Genomic DNA, 17,827 nt, shown 5'->3' with positions numbered 1-17,827 from the left:
GCACCAAAAGATCCAGCTTTCGCCAAAATCCCTTTGGCGACTATATCAGCAAGTAACTGAACTTCGTGCTTCAGTTCCTTCTTTGGGTCGTAAACATTGATTTTCCGTCCTTCAGCAGAAAGTGAGGTTTGCATCTTTTCAATGTCAGATGCCTTAACATCAGATAAGTGTGCTAGTCCATCAGATGATAAAGAAAAGATTTCTCCAAAGGAATCTTCGGAAATGGTCAGCAGCTGACCATTGATAGTAAAAGCGATGTTTCCATCAGAATTTATCGTACCGTTAGAGTAGATTTCGTGAAGTTCTTTTGGGTAGATTTCTTGTGATGATTGTCCCAAGAATGTCCTTAACTCAGCAGTTTCAAGTTTTTGAAAAACGTTCTTGATATAAGTGTCGCCAAAATATTGAATTGATCCAAAGTTGATAGCCATTGCATTCAGCATGTAAGCGGGAATTTGATTCGCCATTTTGATAGATAAAATGATCTGCAATTTGTAAACGAGAGCTCTGAAATTAGTATTTTCTTAAAAACTGATTGTACGCGTAAGAAGAAAAACTGAATTGAAGCGGGCTTAGTACAGTTGTTCGTGACTGTTTAAATTCGGGACACGTGTCAGTCCATTAAAAATTAGAGTAAAAATGTGTGTACGTGTGCTATAAGCGTGTGTACAATTTAAATGGTTCAAATGCTTCCACGTTTTCAAAATAGGATTCATCATTAGATAGTAGACAGTCACGTTACTTGATTTGGAATATAATTCGTTTTAAATAGTTAACTTATATGAGAAGATTAGTGAAATTCCCAACTGAAAGATCAGTTAAAAGACTGTGTCCTTTCAGTTTGAAAATTTACTAACATTTGTCTTCTCAGTTAACCTCTTAAAACCATTATTCCCCCTTAATTAGTGCATAAGATAATTAAAGCGAATAAATTCAAAGATTAGAAAGATTATCGGTCTGCTGAAATGTTGACGACTCTTCAGCTTCCTTGATATTCTGCTATAAATAGACATAACACGGTTAGTTTCAGTTATATTGGTGAAAAATATTCAAAACTAAAGAATGGCAGATACGAGTAGCTCGAGTGCTTCGCCATTTTCTCTGGAAGCTAGGAAGACAGCCATAGAAGACGAAGTCTTCTATAAGAGTCTTCCCTACTGGGAAAGGTTACAGGAGCTAGAGTTCCTGTATAATTCTGGAGAGGCTACTACTCCCAAGCTGATGGCAGAGTTGAGAGAAGTGCGGGAGCACTTGAACATAGGTGTGTGGGTGGGCGTCTTCAAGGAAGGTCATATCTATCAGCTGATGCTTCAAAAGGAACTGGAGCTCCTTAATCGCATAGCTTCTTCTCACAGCTTTTGCAAAACATCTTCCTCAGCTCTATCTGTTTGGTTGAGAATGTGGATAGATGATATAGAGGAAAAATATGAAAATGTAATTCAGGCAAATATTTATTGTTGAATGAAGTATTTATTTTGGCTTATCTTTGTTTTTCTTTTTCCTGCAAATAATAAATTATGATCAAAAACAAATGAACTGATGAAAGACTAACTGATATAAGTTGATTAAGAATTGAAATCAGTTAATTGTTGAGTTGTAAATGGTAGACTGATATCAGTTGACAATGAACAACTGATAGTTAAGAGGCCTCGGTAAATGAGAAAAACTCTTCGGTTGACTAGAGTCTCTTCAGTTTCTTTATCATTCAAATTTTATCTGTCTATAAATAAGATGATAGAATGTGAGACAACAACAGTTCAAAATGTCGGATTCAAGTGACTCTGATGCATGCAGCAGTACACACGTTCATGTTACTGAACAATCGAATCCACGTTTAGAAGAGATGAAGAGAAGGATGGAGGAATATGTTTTCAAAAAGGTGATGTCAACATGGTTTAAGATTCATGAGTTGCAGAGAGTGAGTAGAAGTGGTGCGATTCCTACTTTTGCTCAGGAAGCAACAACAAGAAAGTATCTTGAACGTTTTGAAGTTAGGCATGTTACAAATTTGATTGAGGACAAATGTTTGTTGGAGGCGATGTTATGGAAGGAGTGGCATGTGGTTGATAAGATTTCTAAAACTAGGGCATTTTCTAGAATTCGAATTTATGAGATGAATGATTGGGTTAGGGATTGGCTAGATACAGTTGGTTCTATGATTTCTGCTGTAAACTGGGAACGGTGGTATTCTTAATGAATTATTATTTTCAATTTGTTGTGTTCTTATTTTCTGCAGATAATTCTATTAGTGAAAGCAACATTAGTAATAATTTTAAGACAAATCAATTAAACCAAGAATATTGCGAAAGTAAGAAAACTTAGTCTCGGTAATGGTTTGGTAAAGATGTCGGCTGCTTGTTGTTCAGTTGATATATACTCCAGTCTAATGTCTTTCTTCAAGCATGATCTCTAATGAAGTGGTGTCTGACATCTATATGCTTTGTCCTTGAGTGGAAAACTGGATTATAAGTGATGGCAATTGTACTCGTGTTGTCACAAAATATGGGCGAATTATTTGTAATTACTCCATAATCTTTCAGTTGTTGCTGGATTCAGATCAGTTGTGCACAGCAACTACCAGCAGCAAGGTATTCTGCTTCAGTTGTTGAGGTAGCTATAGATGTCTGCTTCTTGCTGAACCAAGAGATCAGTCTGTCTCCTAGAAACTGACAAGATCCACTTGTACTTTTTCGATCAAGCTTACATCCTGCATAATCTGCATCTGAATATCCAACTAAATTGAAAGTAAAGTCTTTAGAATACCATAACCCAACATTTTGTGTGCCCTTAAGATATCTCAAAATTCTTTTAGCAGCTGAGAAATGTGATTGCTTAGGATTTGCTTGAAATCTAGCACACATACACACAGCAAATACAATAACAGGGCGACTGGTAGTTAGGTATAATAATGACCCAATTAAACCTCGGTATAGTGTCGCCTCAACTGATATTCCCCCTTGATCAGTGTCCAATTTAACTGATGAGCTCACGGGAGTATTTGCAGCTGAACATGATTCCATGCCAAATTTCTTCAGCAGCTCCTTCGTATATTTAGTCTGACTGATGAATATGCCAGTCTCAAGTTGCTTCACTTGCAGTCCAATGAAGAATGTCAGTTCACCCATCATGCTCATTTCGAACTTTTCCTGCATCAACTTAGCAAATTTCTCGCATAATTTGGGGTTAGTTGACCCAAATATGATATCATCAACATAAATTTGAACTAATAAAATGTGATTATTCTTAATAAATTTGAACAAGGTCTTATCAACTTATCCAACAAAAAAATCATGATCAGTTAGAAATTTTGAAAGAGTTTCGTACCAAGCTCTCGGAGCTTGTTTAAGACCATATAATGCTTTGTTCAAATGATATACATGATCAGGAAAGATGTGATTTACAAAACCTGGGGGTTGTTCAACATATACTTCCTCTTGCAATTGGCCAATTAGGAATGCACTTTTTACGTCCATCTGAAAGACCTTGAAATTCTTGTATGATGCATAGGCAAGAAACATTCTGATTGCTTCCAGTCTTGCAACTGGAGCATATGTCTCATCATAGTCAATTCCTTCTTCTTGTCTGTATCCTTGTGCTACTAATCTTGCTTTGTTGCGTCCAACCGAACCATCTTCGTTCAGTTTGTTCCTGAAAACCCATTTTGTACCTATGACAGTTTTTGAAATTGGTCTCGGAACTAAGTTCCAGACATTGTTATGAGTAAACTGATTTCGCTCTTCTTGCATTGCACTTACCCAGTTAGGATCAGCAAGAGCTTCATCAGTTTTCTTTTGTTCTATTTGTGAAACAAAAGCTGAATAGATAAATAGATTTAGCATTTGATTGCGAGTTCTTACTTGATCAGATAGATTTCCTATTACCAATTCAGGTGGATGTGATTTTCTTCATCTGTACTCAGTATTTGTTGTATCAGCAATTTCTTCAGCTAATAACTGAATATCATTAGTTTGCTCTATCAACTAATCATTAGGAATGGCTTCTGGTTCAGTTGATTGATCTGACACTTCTGGTTCGGGTGTTTGAAGAGTGTTTTGATTAATATGATTGTCTTCTTCATTATCATCCTCCAAACTGATATCTATCAGTCGATCAACTAGCTCAACTTGATCAGTGGGCTTATTAGTTAGTTCAGTTTCATCGAAATCAACATGAGCAGATTCTTCAACATTTAGGGTTTTCTTGTTAAAGACTCTGCAAGCTATACTAACTGATGAGTATCCAAAAAATATTCCCTCTGCAGATTTAGCATCAAATGCTTTTAAATAATTTTTACCATTATCAAGAATAAAACATCTGCACCCGAATATTTTGAAATAAGTGATTATACTTTTTCTTCCACGCCAGATCTCATATGGTGTTTTCATATGATTCTTATTAATCATTGATCTGTTCTGAGTATAACACGCAGTGTTTACTGCCTCTGCCCAAAACCTTTGAGAAATACCAGAATCAGCAAGCATTGTTCTAGCAGCTTCTTTAAGGGTCCGATTTCTTCTCTCAGCTACACCATTTTGCTGAGGAGTTCTAGCTGCTGAGAGCTCATGCTTGATTCCAGAATTTTCTAGAAAATTTGAAAGATTTTGATTGATAAATTCAATTCCTCGATCTGATCTGATTCGATCAATTTCAACTGATTTTTCATTTAAAAGTCTTTTGAAAAGCTTGATCAGTTGTGCAGCATTTTGGTCTTTTGATTTGAGAAAGATAACCCAAGTAAATCTTGAAAAATCATCAACAATCACCAAGGTGTATTTCATTCCCCCTAAACTCATGACTGGTATAGGACCAAAGAGATCCATGTGCAATAGTTCTAAGCATCGGGATGAAGATTTACAGCCCTTGTTTTTAAAAGACGATTTTACTTGTTTTCCAAACTGACATGCTGAGCAAAGTTTTTCTTTTGAAAATTCTATTTTGGGCAAACCAGTTACAAGTTCATGTTTACTCAGATAGGCAATGGATTTAAAATTTAGGTGACTTAGTCTCTTGTGCCACAACAAGTTTTTAGATGATTTGGAAGCAATAAAACAAACTGGTGCATTAGTTTGATCATTCCATTTGACTTTATATGTGTTTCCACAACGTTTGCCAGTTAGTATGATTTCATCAGTTGAAGTTTTAACTGAGCATGAGTTTTTCTCAAAATGTACTGAAAATCCACTGTCGCATAATTGACTGATGCTGATCAAGTTATACTTCAGGTTTTCTACTAGTAGAACATCTTTAAAAGTAAAATTACCATGGATAAACTTACCCTTACCCACAGTTCTACCTTTGGAATTGTCCCTGAAACTGATATTTGGACCACTGTATTTGATCAGTTGAGATAGCACACTTGCATCTCCTGTCATATGTCGCGAGCATCCACTGTCCAAATACCATATTGAGTTCTTGTTTGTACCTGTTACCTGCAGTCACACACATAATATAATTTGGTACCCATATCTATTTGGGTCCTGAACTGATTAGTCCCTTAGGAACCCATACCTGAATTAGTCTAACAGACTCTCCAGTAGCTGTATTCCAAATGGTTTTTCTCGACTTTTGTGTGCTTGTGTAGTGTATGGATGATACAATATGAGTTTTAGCTTTATTCAACTGATTGTTCAGTCTATATCTCTTCTGAACTGGCTTGCAGTTATAGTAATTGGAATAGTCATTCGAATAGTTTTTGTAAAAGTTTTTGGTGACTGACTACATGAATCAGTTACCACTTTTGGGCTATAACCAATACCATATCTTTTGCCCTTATTCATACTTTCAGTTAGCTTTTCAACCAGTTTACTTGGCTCTGTTTGTTCTTGTACCATAACTGATTTGACAAAGTGAATGTATTTTCCTTTGCTCATATTCAGTTTTGGTTGAGTGTCATTGGTTGACATTTCATCTTGGTTACAAAACCCCAAACATGTTTTATCAGTTACTGATTTTTGGGAGTTCTGTATATCAGTCAATGCAATAGATGATTTGTTCCACGACTGAATAAGCTTAGTCTGTTTTGTGTTCTCAAGCATCAACTTCTGTATTAATGACTGATTTTTATTTCTTTCTGCTTTTAGCTCAGCAATTTCCCTTTTTAGACTCAACCCTTCAACTGATTCATCAGTTTGGTTTTATTGTCCGTGGGATCAGTTTGCTTTGCTTTGAGTTTTTCAAATGAAGATGCAAGTTTCTGATACTCATCTACCATGTCATATAATGTGAAAATGAGTTCTTCTCGTGTAAAATCAGTTCAACTAAAATCAAATACCCGTTGGCTAGATGACTCTTCTGCTGCATCATTAGCCATCAAGCACTTTACTTCCTCATCATCACTAGAACTGCATGAGTTTTCTGGTTCCGACTCTTCACTGTCAGTTTCTGCCCATTTTGATTTGTTTTCTTCAGCTAAGAGTACTTCATGTTTCTTTCTGAAGAACTTTTTATCTTCTTTGGGTCTTCTTTTGTGTTCATATGATTTCTTTCTTCTATCAGTTGAGCCTTGAACATCCTTCTTATGTTTAGGACAATCAGCAATAAAGTTGCCTGATTTGCCACAGTTGTAGCATGCATTTGATTCATCCTTGGCGTTGTTTCTTTGATATTGTTTCTGGAAGTTCCCTTGATTCTTTCTCATGAACCTTCCAAATTTTTTGATAAACAATGACATAGCATCGTTACTCAACTGATCAGCAGATTTTTCAACTGAACTGATTTGTTCAGTTCTGACAGCGGCTAGAGCAGTTGTGGCTGCAGAAGTAGATGGTTCTCTTTCTCTGGTCTGCAGCTCAAATTCATAGGCTTTTAAATCAGCAAATAGATCATGCAGTTCGATTTGGTTCAGATCTTTGGACTCCCTCATTGCCATGGTCTTGACATCCCATTCTTTGGGAAGACCTCTCATTACCTTTAGTGCAATTTCTTTGTTGGCATACACTTTTCCAAGTGCATTTAGCTCATTGATGATACTACTTACTCTTTCATCATACTTGTGCATCGATTCTCCTGCTTTCATTTTGATGTTATCAAACTTTTGCACAACAACAAAAAGTTTATTTTCTTTGGTTTGATCATTTCCTTCACACAGCTGGATCAGCTTTTCCCAAATTTCTTTGGCTGTTTTACACATCTTTATTTTGCTGAAAGTTACTTTGTCCAGCGTTATGTATAGAATGTCTTTAGCCACATTGTCAAGATTTGCTTTTCTTTTGTCTTCAGTTGTCCATTCATCTCTGGGCTTTTCTATTCTTTGTGGTGCCCCTTCTGTAATGGCAATTGCTGTATTTACTTTTAGAATCTTCATGGGTCCATCAGTTATGACATACCACATGTAATCATCTTGTGCTGCTAAATGAGCTTGCATTCTAATTTTCCAATCATCGAATTCTTCTCTGGAGAACATAGGAATTTTGTTGAATGAAGTCATGCTAGCAAGTTTATATATCAAAAGTATTCAAGAACAAGATTCACCCGCACTGATACCACTTGTTAGGATAGGTTAACGTATCAAAAGTGTTTAGAAGGGGGGGTTGAATAAACACTAACAATTAAAATTGATCTTTTCAAATTTTGAGTTCAGTTTGGTGACAAACTGATTCTCGGAATCTTGTTGATCAATATCAATCAGTTAAACTGAATCAGTTGCGGAATGTAACTGACTGAAAGATAGAATACAAAAATAAAATGCGCAAGGGTTGTTTCTGGATGTTCGGAGATTTCAGTTACTCCTACGTCACCCCTTCTATCACAAGGATAGGATATTCACTAAAAGACTTTGATCAAATACAAGAATTGTACTGATCCACTTCAGCTTGGACTTAACACTGCCAAAAACTGAAACTCTTAGTATAACAGAATGTTCTCAGTGCTTAACTGATCTTAGCACTATCGAATTTCAATGATTATTACAACTTACTTGTAAGCTCAAATTGTAGCCTTAATTGCTACGAATAAATCAAGTAAGAGGTGAGCTGAGATTTTGACAGAGTGACAACAAGCTTTTTGAATAGTATTCTCTTCTTTGTTGTTTTCAGCTGCTCTTCTGTCATATTTATATGCTTTTTTTCCAACGGTAACTTGAGATAAATTTGAATCTATGTATCTGTTGATTTCCACTTCATTATTCTTTGGACTTTGTTTGCGGCGTCTTAATTGCTTTAGCCGGAATGCGTTGTTCTAGGTAGTCTTGGTTGTGGTGCGGCGTTTCATATTCAGTTGTAATCTGTTATGTCTCTTTGTCGGTTGAAAGTTCTTTTCCGAGATATCTTCAGCTGAGAGATACTTAACTTTAAGGCATTCGGCTGGATGTATTAACTGATCGGTTTCCAACGGATCAGACAATTGATTTCAGTTATTAAGTCCAGTTGCTGAGTTCAGTTGGTTCGTATTTTCAGTTGGTTGATCAGTTTGTCAAACTCCAGAATTTAGTTTTCAACAATGAGATAGAATGATTCTCAAGCTAGCACAAGGCCTCTATTTATATGCCAAATGAGAGAAAGGGTCAAAATTTTTATTGATGCCATGTAGTTGCAATAGTATTCTTTGTCTCCTCCAAGTTCAATTCCAAGTCCCTTCTTTCAATGCTTTGTTCCACAACTTTAATCACCGAATTTGACTCTGCTCAAAACGGCAAACATGTGGGGAATTATCTGTAGATGAATTTGGCCACTTGGTTCACCTCATTTGGTTAAATATTGAAATAGTTATGATTTTTTTACTATATGCTGGTCATAGTAAAAGTAAATTTGTCCTCCTTTTGATATTTGGACAATTTGATCATCTTAATGAACTTTTTAGCCAATTATGTCTTCTGCAAAGTTGTAGATAATTTCTCAAGGATTCCAAACATGTTTGAGTCACCTCCATTTGAATTTCTAGCTTGACTTATCATTATTTTACCAACACGTAGAAAACTTTAAAATAAAACATATTTAGTAAGACAATTAAATATAAACAAACAATACTAAAATAACATAATTTTATAATTTTAATGAAACTTAAATTTTAAAATACAGATTTTAACATATAATAAATTATTAATTTTAAGTTTCATCACACCCCCACACTATTTTATTACTAGTCCCTTAGTAATAAAATTTATCGGAAAATCACAACCTAGATTCTTTATTCCTTTTATATATTCAAATACAAACATATTTATTAAAAACAAAATCATATACCGATTTATTTATATATATATATTTCCGTTTAATATAATAATATATAATTAAATGTGTTTTTATTATTATTCTTATTTTCACATAATATATAAAGTAACAATATATATATAATTTTTTTTTTAAATTTCTAAATTTTTTATAATAATATAGTCAAAAAGATAATTCACACCACCCACCATAACATGTATAATATCAAGAATATTATTGTAAAAGCCTCAACTCCATATATTCTTTCAGGTCAAAATGTTTAAGCAATAGCTAGTTTTCACTCATGGAGTTGGAATGAATATTAACTCTCATTGAAAAAGGCTAAGTATTAAATCAGACAATTAATTAAACTAATATTGAAAATAAAATAGAAAAATTTACAAAGAATAAAATCCCCATTTTTTTCTTTTTTTATTGTTTTTTTTAAATAACGTGACTGCAAAATTTTACAATAACATAAAATTTTTTATCCAAACATTCTACCATAAATATATATATATATATGTGTGTGTGTGTGTGTATATATAAACATTTATATAACGGATACATCCGACTACCTTTGAAACTTATCTAGCACAAACAAATCTTTTTGTTTGTTTGTTTTTTGTTTTTGTTTTTTTTTTAACACAATATTGATGTTTTTAGAACACATTGATAGTACATCAATCAAATCTAAAAAAAATTACAATGAATAAAGTATTTTGCAGTCCGTTATATATTTACTTCTTTTTTTTTCTTTTTTCAATAAATATTTTTTTAGGGGAGTTATATTCTTGTAATTAACCATTTTTTAATAATCAATAAAAGTTTATTAATTTTTTTCTCATTTCTCACCACTCACTCACAAAAGATGTGTGAGTATATATTATACTTTTACAAAAGAATTCTTTCAATTATACATGTTAACAACCATACAAACCATATCTTTTAACTATACTCTAATAAAAATTTTAGAAATTATTTTATTTGAAAACACATACAATTATATATATATATATATATATATATGAACACATTTAGTATATATTTTATATTAATTGATCAAAATATATATATAAATTGGTACATATGAAAAACTAATTTTTCTTTTAGTCCGTATTTTGAATATAATGAATATTAAAATCTAGTGTATTGTGATTTTCCAATAATTATTAACTAATGCGTCTCAGGTGCATTTTACTGACACCTTACTCGACATTGAATTAAAAATTATTATTATTATTACTATATATAAATATATATTTTAATTTTTATATAAAAAAACTAAGAGGGGAAGAAGGAGAAATTATTCATACCTTAAAGAAAAACACTAAAACTTACAGTTGAATCACAAGTTTAGCATCACATTAATTTTCTTTTCTTACTTTTGGATGTTGGCCAATTAAGTTGAGATAAGGATGGATCTGGTTCATGACTAAATCCTTGCGGTAAATCAATAAGTTCACATTCACTTGTAGTAGAAACTAACATCCTTCGCGAAGCTAATGAAATAAATCCATGTTCCACAACATCATCAAGAAACGATAACAGTTTATCATAATAATTGTTAACATTTAACAAACCAATTGGCTTATTGTGGATATTTAATTGTGCCCAACAAACAGTATGAAATATTTCTTCCAAAGTACCGAAACCTCCTGGCAAAGCAATGAAAGCATCTGAATGTTCAATCATTTGAGTAATTCGTTCATACATGTTGTCCACTTTCATTTCTTCTCCTATTGTTGGTCCTGTAAGATTGGCTAAGGTAATCGGAATAATGCCTAAAACTTCACTTCCACCTGCATGCGCAGCTTTTGCAACTTTTCCCATGAGGCCAACTTCACCACCACCATATACCAAATGAATCTTTTTTTTAGTAAGTGTTATTCCAAGATTTTCTGCTACTTCTTCATAATTTGAATCTTTTCCTGCACTAGATCCACAAAATACACAAATATTTTTTATTTTACTTACCGTTGACGTTGACATGTTGAGAAATATGTTTTTTTGTAATTATTAGATCACAGCATATGAATTTATAAGCGTAACATGCCAAAAGTCAATATTTGAACAGGAAATTATTATTATTAAAAGAAAATAAAAATGACAAAATTAAAACAAATATATACAGCGTAGTTGTGATTGTGGCTCACATCTCCTCTGATTTTACGTTCAGTGACGGCTTCAACGCCTTCTATAAGTCGAGGATATGCTTCCCATCCAATTTTCTTATAAATTGGCAAACATGGTCTTTTAACGTCAGATTCCCAAGACGAAATTGTGTATACTTATCTAAATAGATATGCGTTACTACAGTAGGATCTTTGTAAGGCTGATTCAACCGTCCATATTGATATTCCTTCTGTTAAAATTGCCACCATAGTTCAAGAAGTTCATTTTGCACGTACCCACTAGAATGCGTATCAAGAACCTCTAGAAAATTATCCAAAGGCTCTTTACTCAGACCATTCTTAATGAATAAAATTTTATCTTCTCTATTCATTGATGTCATTCCAACATTTTTGCATTTTCCCTTACAAGTCCACCTTGCACATTTATGACATCCACCTATACGTTTAGCTCTTCGCTTTTTCGCATTTGTGCTTTACCAAATCCTGGCATATGTCTTATTATTAATTCACTTGCTTCCCCAACCAATCGGACTTTTGCTTCAATTATCAAACGGACATCATTCGGTATGTCATATGACATCATCAACCTTAGCCGCTCACATCTAGCTTTATAAATTTTTTTCAACGCATTATCAGGTAAACAAGCAAAATATTTACGAAGATTCATAATACACGCATCCATATTATTATTATTATTATATATATTTCAATTATTTTGGGAAAACTGAAGAAACCAACTTAAACAATCACGGAGTACCGTTATCCGCCACTTAACCGGGAAATGAACTAGAATCTGCAAAACAAAATGAAAATATCAAACAACTATTGTGAATCATATAAAGGCATAAACTCATTATTAAGAATTTCGTTTTCTATAAAAGGCTTAAATCTTTGCCCATTAACTTTAAACACGCCATTATTTTTAGGATTTTCAATATCAACAGCACCATGAGGATAAACAAATTTAAATATAAATGGTCCTGACCACCTCGATCTTAGTTTACCAGAAAATAAATGCAAACAAGAATTATAAAGCAAAATTTTTTGTCCAATTTCAAATGACTTTCTCATAATATTTTATCATGAAAGGCTTTACTTTTATCTTTATAAATCTTTGAATTTTCATATGCATCATTTCTTAATTCTTCAAGTTCATTTATTTGCAATTTTCTTAATTTAGATGCATCATCTAAATTAATATTAAATGCTTTAATTGCCCAATAAGCTTTATGTTCAAGTTCAACCGGTAAATGACAATGCTTACCAAAAACTAACCTATATGGTGACATCCTAATGATGTTTTAAATGCAGTTCTATATGCCCATAATGCATCAGTTAATCTTAAAGACCAATCTTTTCGATTTGGATTAACTGTTTTTTCTAAAATTTGTTTTATTTCTCTATTTGCAAGTTAACTTGACCATTACTTTGAGGATGATATGGGGTAGAAACTTTATGTGTAATGCCATATTTTCTTAACAAAGAAGAAAATGATTTATTTATAAAATGACTCCCCCCATCACTAATTATTGCTCTAGGTATTCCAAATCTAGGTTTCAATCCATTTTGAAACATAATCAACAGCGACTAAAATGTACGTATATCCAAAAGATAATGGAAATGGACACATAAAATCTATCCCCCAACTATCAAATATTTCAATAATTATGATTGGATTTAAAGGCATCATGTTTCGTTTTGAAATTGATCCCATCTTTTAACAGTTTTCACAAGATTTGCAAAATAAATGCGTATCTTTGAATAAAGACGGCCAATAAAATCCACATTGTAAGATTTTTGTAGCTGTTTTATTGGATGAAAAATGACCTCCACATGCTTCAGAATGACAAAATTTAATAACATTACTTACTTCATTGTCGGGTATGCATCGTCGAAAAATTTGGTCAGGACAATACTTAAATAAGTAAGGATCATCCCAATAAAATTTTTTAACTTCTATCAAGAATTTATTCTTATCCTGTGAATTCCAATGAGAATGCATTTTATTTGTCACAAGAAAATTTACAATGTTAGCAAACCAGGGCATAATAGTAGCATAAAACAACTGATCATCTGGAAAATTTTCATTTATTGGTATTTCATTATGAGATGATTCAGTCATTATTCTAGATAAATGATCGGCTACAACATTTTCTTTTTCTTTTTTATCTTTAATTATAATATCAAATTCTTGTAACAATAAAATCCACCGTATTAATCTTGGCTTAACATCTTGTTTATTTGATAAATATTTTATGGCAGAATGATCGGTGTAAACAATAGTAGTAGAACCAATTAAATAAGATCGAAACTTATCTAATGAAAATACTACTGAAAGTAATTCTTTTTCAGTAGTTGAATAATTTATTTGGGCACTATTTAAGATTCTACTAGCATAATAGATTGCATAAGGTTTTCCTTCTTTTCTTTGTCTTAACACAGCTCCTATAGCATAATCACTTGCATCACACATTAATTCAAATGGTAAAGACCAATCTGGAGGTTGTAAAATAGGTGATGTAACGAAAAGATTAATAATTTTTTTAAAAGCATTTTTTCACATTTCTGAGTCCATTCAAAATGTGTATCTTTTGTTAAAAGATTTGAAATTCGTTTAGATATTATGCTGAAATTTTTTATAAACCTTCTATAAAATCCTGCATGACCCAAGAATGATCGAACTTTTTTGACCGTTTTTGTTGATGTTAAATTAGCAATAACATCAACTTTGGCTTTATCAACTTCAATTCCTTTTTCAGATATCACATGTCCTAAAACAATCCCAGATTTAACCATATAATGACATTTTTCCCAATTTAAAACAAGATTTTTTTCTTCACATCTTTTTAATACTTCTTCTAGATTTTTAAGACAATTTTCAAATGAGTTTCCAAAAACAGTTATATCATCCATAAAAACTTCTACATATTCTTCAATCATATCACTGAAAATACTTAACATGCATCTTTGAAAAGTAGCCGGAGCATTATATAAACCAAATGACATTCTTTTAAATGCAAAAGTTCCGAAAGGACAAGTAAAAGTAGTTTTTTCTTGATCTTCTAATGATATAGGTATTTGATAATACCCCGAATACCCATCAAGAAAACAGTAATAAGAATTTTCTGCTACTTTTTCTAGAATTTGATCTAAAAATGGTAGTGGAAAATGATCTTTTCTAGTTACATCATTTAATTTTCTATAATCAATACACATACGCCAACTAGATGGAATCCTAGCTTGTAATAACTCTCCCTTTTCATTTTTTATAATAGTGATGCCGGACTTTTTAGGTACTCCTTGTGTTGGACTTACCCATTTACTATCTGAAATTGGATAGATAATTCCAGCGTCTAATAGTTTTAATACTTCATTCTTAACAACTTCCTTCATATGTGGATTTAACCTTCTTTGTGGTTGTTGATATGTTTTAGCATTTTCTTCCAAGTGAATTTTATGTGTACTAATTAAAGGATTCATACCTTTTATATCTTTCAAAGTTCATCTAATTGCATTTTTATATTTTTTAAGTAATTTAATCAAATTTTCTTCTTGATTTGGCAAAAGACTGGAAGAAATTACAACAGAAAATGTTTTATTTTCACCAAGAAATACATATTTCAATTCTAATGGTAAAACTTATTCAAGTTTTGTATTATCATCTTCTTTAAAATTATTTTTAGACTCAAAACTTTCTATTGAAAAAACTTCAGATTGTTGATTTAAGTTTTCTTCATGTATATTTTCTTCCACAATTATTTCAATTTCATTATCATATTCATTTTCAATAATACTTGGTTGTTTACATAAATTGAACACATTAAGTTCTAGAGTCATATTTCCAAAAGAGAATTTCATTATTCCATTTCGACAATTAATTAAAGCATTTGAAGTTGCTAGAAATGGTCGTCCCAATATTACTGGAATTTCATTATGTACTTCTATTGGTTGTGTATCCAAAACAATAAAATCTACAGGATATATGAATTTATCAACTTAAACCAACACATCTTCTACAATACCTCTAGGTATTTTGATTGACCTATCCGCCAGTAAGAGAGTAACAGAAGTGAGTTTTAATTCTCCTAAATTAAGTTTTTCATAAACTGAATAAGGAAGTAAATTCACACTTGCTCCAAAATCCAACAAAGCTTTTTTAATTTTATTTTCTCCAATAATACATGAAATTGTTGGACAACCAGGATCTTTATATTTTAAACTAGAATTATTTTGAAGTATAGAACTTACTTGTTCAGCCAAGAATGCTTTTTTCTTCACATGCAATTTTCTCTTTACAGTACATAAGTCTTTTAAAAATTTTGCATAAGAAGGTACTTGTTTAATAGCATCTAATAATGGAATATTTATCTTCACTTGTTTAAAAACTTCATAGATATCAGAATCACTTTTTTGTTTTTTATGATTTGTTAATTCATAAGGAAATGGTGGAGGTTTATTTGACTTATTTACTATTTCAGATGATTTATCATTCACCATATTATTCTTAAAATTTAAGGTATCATCATTCTCAAAAATATCAGGATTATCATCCTTACTCTTTGATTTTAAATGATCCTTGTTTTCATTACTATATGGATCATTAACTATTTTACCCACTTCTAAGGGTAATAACAGATTTTATTTGATCAATTTTTTCATTTTTTAATTCTTGATTTTGATTTTTAGGATTAGGTTGAGGTTGAGATGGAAATTTTCTTTCTTCATGAATATTAAGTGCATATGCAAATTTTGCAAGAGTTTCTTTCAAATCACTCATAGATTGACTGTTTTGAATATTGATAGACTCTTACTTTTGGATAAATGCATGAATTACATCTTCAAAGTTTTTTCTTGGAGGTGTAATATAAGGAATATAACCTTGATGATTTTGGTTATTTTGAAAATATTGTTGTGACGGTTGTACATTATTATCATTCCTCCAACTAAAATTAGGATGATTTTTCCATCCAGGATTATATGATAGTGAGAAAGGATCTAGTATTGGTTTTTTATAATTGTTAACATAATTTGCTTGTTCATGGAGACATTCTTTAAATGAAGGTAATGTTGGACAATCTTTTGTAGCATGATAATGTGTATCACATATATGACAAACAATTTCTTGAATACTTTTTAATTGACCACTCTTTTTCATTTCTAATGACTCAATTTTTCTTGCTAAAGATGCAAGTTTAGCTTGAATATCTATATCATCTTCAAGATTATAGATACCACCCTCATTTGTTGAATTATTGTTTTTAGTTGTTGGTGGTTCTATTGTGCCTATATTATCCCAATTTTGAGCATTTTCTGCTAATGAATCCAAATATTCCTTAGCTTCATTTGGGTTTTTATCTTCAAAAGTTCCATTACACATGAATTCTATCATTTGCCTATCTTTAGGTATTAGATCTTCATAAAAGTGAGAAACTATTCTCCATGTTTCAAAACCATGATGTGGGCATGTATTAAGTAATTCTTTATATCTATCCCAACATTGATAAAACGTTTCTCCTTGTTTTTGAGAAAAAGTTGTAATTTATCTTTTAAAAGAGTTTGTTCTATGGGAAGGAAAAAACTTTTTGAGAAATTGTTGTTGCATTTCTTCCCATGATCTTATTGAACTTGATCTTAAATTTTGTAGCCATGTTTTAGCTTTATCTTTTAAAGAAAAAGAGAAAACTTTAATCGAACTATATCCATGCTATAATTTTGATCATTATAAGTGTTACAAACTTTCTCAAATTCTCTTAGATGCAAATATGGATTTTCAGAATCTAAGCCATGAAAATTTGGTAAAAGTTGAATAATTTGAGGTTTGAAGTTGAAATTATATGCATCAGGAGGAAAAACTAAACAAGATGGGGCACTAGTTCTAATAGGGTTCATATGGTGCCTAAGTGTTCTTAATTGATCATGTTCTTGATTATTATTATTTTTATTATTATTATTATTATTATTATCATTATCTTGATTATTTGAATTATCATCCATATTTAAATTATTTTCAGATACTCGAATAAGTCTACCACTTTTTTTTCGACTCCAAATACTCATACAAAAAAAAAAAAACAACACAATACTTATAAATAAAACATAATTAACAAATATAAACTTAATTTATACCTCCCCGGCAACGGCGCCAAAAACTTGCTACTACTTAAATAATAATTCACCCAAGTGTAGGTTGTCTGCAAGTAATATATTTCGTAAATACGAGATCGATCCTCAGAGAGGTTATTTTGAGTTTAAATTTATTAATTTATAGATTACCAAATGCAAGAATGAAGTTTACAAATTATAAATTTTGTCAAGGCTTGAGGATTTATTCTTGGTTTATGTAATATTGTTTAACTAAAAGTAAAACAAAAGAAACCACCATAAATAATGGTTCCAACAAAATTAAACACACACATAATATAATATAGTTCCCACTATAGAAAATACCGAATTAACCGATATTTTATATAAGGTACCTACGATTATAATTATAACTATATAAATAAATAATTGCATGAAGTAAATGTTAAATTAAATCATTATATT

The 17,827-nt window shown here is 31.5% G+C and overlaps 1 non-coding gene across 1 annotated transcript; it reads left to right on the top strand.

Annotated features, from left to right (window-relative positions):
* Positions 1-16,728: 16,728 nt before the first annotated feature.
* Positions 16,729-16,839, top strand: LOC142521355 (small nucleolar RNA R71). The gene has a single exon (XR_012814141.1). It is a non-coding gene; the product is annotated as a small nucleolar RNA R71 (small nucleolar RNA).
* The last annotated feature ends 988 nt before the right edge of the window (positions 16,840-17,827 follow it).

The sequence above is a fragment of the Primulina tabacum genome, chromosome 1 (genome assembly GCF_025594145.1).
Source record: "Primulina tabacum isolate GXHZ01 chromosome 1, ASM2559414v2, whole genome shotgun sequence".
Taxonomy (NCBI): domain Eukaryota; kingdom Viridiplantae; phylum Streptophyta; class Magnoliopsida; order Lamiales; family Gesneriaceae; genus Primulina; species Primulina tabacum.
Note: the sequence above shows the minus strand (reverse complement) of the source record. Positions and strands in the feature narration are given on the sequence as shown.